The sequence below is a fragment of the Pongo abelii genome, chromosome 1 (genome assembly GCF_028885655.2).
Source record: "Pongo abelii isolate AG06213 chromosome 1, NHGRI_mPonAbe1-v2.0_pri, whole genome shotgun sequence".
NCBI lineage: Eukaryota > Metazoa > Chordata > Mammalia > Primates > Hominidae > Pongo > Pongo abelii.
This window is the reverse complement of record NC_071985.2, coordinates 64,399,195-64,402,358: the sequence shown is the minus strand read 5'-3', so window position 1 is coordinate 64,402,358 and position 3,164 is coordinate 64,399,195. Positions and strand designations below refer to the sequence as shown.

The 3,164-nt window shown below is 39.4% G+C and overlaps 1 non-coding gene across 1 annotated transcript; it reads left to right on the top strand.

Annotated features, from left to right (window-relative positions):
• The first annotated feature begins 2,624 nt into the window (after positions 1 to 2,624).
• Positions 2,625 to 2,686, top strand: LOC112131270 (U7 small nuclear RNA). Its single transcript, XR_002913377.1, has one exon. It is a non-coding gene; the product is annotated as a U7 small nuclear RNA (small nuclear RNA).
• Positions 2,687 to 3,164: the final 478 nt, after the last annotated feature.

Below are 3,164 nucleotides of genomic sequence, written 5' to 3'. Positions count from 1 at the left end.
AGGAAAGAAAATGTGAGTGTGTTTGTGATATGGAGGCTTTTTTTGTGGTGGAAGAGGCCAATTTTGGAGGCCAAGTCTAGCTTGGAACAGTGTTACCTGGAAAGGAATTTGAGAAAACGTCACACTGAATACAGTTGTAGTTAGATGCAGAGATGGACTTGAGAGAGGCTGTCTAGAAGCTCAAAGTGAGTCTATAAGGGTTGAGTAGACCCTTATGTGATGAATACCAGGAAGACTGAGATTAACATCTAAACCCAGTAATCGGCACGAGGGGTTAGATGTGTCTCTTCATGAGTGGTAGGGAGCTGTTGCTTGAAGGAATCAGAGTAGATGAGACAGGAGCAACAGAAAAAAATCTGCCCCTCTGTTTATGTCCTCCATGAGCTTTGTCTTCTCCAACCTAAGCAGACCTTTCTTTTTATTTCTTTTTTAAAATTTTTTATTATTATTATTTTTGAGACAGGGTCTCGCTGTATCACCCAGGCTGAAGTACAGTGGCATAATCATAGCTCACAGCAGCCTCCACTTCCTGGGTTCAGGCAATCCTCCTACCTCAGCTTCCAGAGTAGCTGGGACTACAGGTGTGCACCACCATGCTTGGCTAATTTTTTTATTTATTGTAGAGATGGAGTCTCGCTACTTGGCCTAGGTGTGTCTCAAACTCCTGGCCCCAAGCAGTCCTCCCATCTTGGCCTCCCAAAGTGCTGGGATTACAGGCATGAGCTTCTGTACTCAGCCAGCAAACCTTTCTCTTGTTTTTTGTTTTTTTTTGTTTTAGTTTATAGACATCATAACATTCTTTGTATTTTCTTCTGGATTCATGTTAGGTTGTATAGAATTAAATATAGCACTTCATATATGGACAGTCTAGTATAGAACTCATGAGATGATTATTCTAACATCTGAATGTTATGTGCTTTGAAGTAAAACAGACTGGGGCTGACTTCTGCCACTTACAAACTGGGTGATTTTGGGTAAAATACTTCTCTGAGCCTCAATTTCTACATTTATAAGAGAAAAAATTATACTGAATCATATGGCGATTGCTGTGTAACAAAGCACCCTAAAATGTAATGATTTAAAAAGACATCTGTATATTATTTCCCAAGAGACTATGGGAGAGTTGGTTGATCTTGACTGGACTCTTTTTTTTTTTTTTTGAGATAGCATCTCATTCTGTTGCCCAGGCTGGAGTGCAGTGGTGTGATCATGGCTCACTGCAGCCTCAACCTCCTGGGTTCAGGAGATCCTCCTGGAAGGGTAGCATGCACCACCACACCCAATTAAGTTTTTGTAAGTTTTTGTAATTTTTTCTAGAGACGGGGTTTCACCATGTTGGCCAGGCTGGTCTCAAATTCCTGGGCTTAGGTGATCTGTCCCCCTCAGACTCCCAAAGTGCTGAGATTACAGGTGTGAGCCACTGTGCCCAACCTGGATTTATGTATCTAAAGTCAGTAGGTTGGTGGGGGCTGGTCTGGTCTAGGATGACTTCAGCTGTCATGACTTAAGTGGTTTCTCATCTCCTCACAGGCTACTCTGGGCTTGTTTCTATGGAGATTAGCAGGGTTCCAAGAAAGGGAGGGTGGAAGCATAGGCGGCTTTGTGAGACTCAGGCTCAGAAGTGGCACAACATCACTTTGGTTGCATTTGTTTTGGCCAAAGCAAATCTAGCCTAGATTGAAAAGGTGAAGATTTCATCTCTTGATGTGGGTGGAGTAGTTAAAAAATCACGTTTTAATGGATGTGAACCGAGGGAGGCCATTGAAGCCAATAATGCATTTAATCTACCACAATTACCTACTTCCAAGAATTTTAACAAAAAATAAATATTATATATGAATGATCTGATACACAGTAGGCAATCAATAAACCTAGTTATTTTTTCTTCCATTCCTCTCCCTTACTTCTTCCCTATTAATGAAGTCTGGGAATTTATTAATTAGTTTTCTTAGCTACTACATTATTATTATTTCGGACCTGAAATAAATCCAAACTTTTTTATATAAATCTGTCTCTCTCATTCTATATTTATATAACAAGTTATATTTTCTGTAAATTTAAGATTTAAAATTTGCTTTGTAAAATTTATTAAGTGCATAATCATGGCCCATATACTGTGAAGATGTTGTTCATGATAGTGTGGTGGTTAGGGGCACCCTTTCTGAAAACAGGCTGCCTGGGCTTTAATCCCGGCTGTGCCCTTCGCTAGCTCTCTGACCTTGGTCAAGTTACCTAACCTGCCCTCTGTAGAAAGGAAGTTATAATAGGGTTTTTTCATCTCCTATCTCCTATGACTGTTGTGAGAATGAAGTAATTTAATATTTCTGAAGCCTCTAATATTTCTGAAACAGTGTCTGGCATGTAGGAGACTCTATGTGAGCAGTTGTTAATTCTGTTTGAATCTCCTGAGTGTTTCAATTGTTCAGCAAATTTATAATCCACTTAGGTTTACTTTCACCATCTTCTGCAATGAATATTATGAGAAACTCCACATGCTTTGCAGAAATCCATTTACGTGGTGTCTAGCGTTTTCGATCAACATAGCAGTCACTTAATAAAGTCAGTGAAGTTAGTTTGAAATCACTTTATGAACAGTAAAATATTTGTTATTAATATTATTATAATAATGTTACAGCTCTTTTAGAATTCATATACTAGATTTTCTGGTTTTCACTGGAAAACCCCACATGCAAAAAATTATATTATTATGTAATTATTATTAACTAATGTCCAATTTTTCACAAAACACGTTTAAAAATTTTCTCTAGACATTTGTCAGGGAGTAGTCTATATTTTACAGGTTCTCATCTTTCCTCCCCTTCTGTTATTCTTTTTTTTTTTTTTGAGACAGAGTCTTACTCTGTTACCCAGGCTGGAGTGCAGTGGTGTGAACATGGCTCACTGTGGCCTCCAGCTTCCTGACTCAAGCAATCCTCTTGCCTCAGCGTCCTAAGGAATAGCTGGGACTACAGGCACACACCACCATGCCTGGCTAATTTTTAAATTTTTTTGTAGAGATGAGGTCTCACTGTGTTGCCTAGGCTGGTCTTGAACTCCTGAGCTCAAGTGATCCTCCCACCTTGGCTTTCCAAAGTGTTGGGATTACAGGTGTGAACAACCTCTCCCGGCCTGTTATTCTTTTTCTCCATGATGTTTTAACTGAT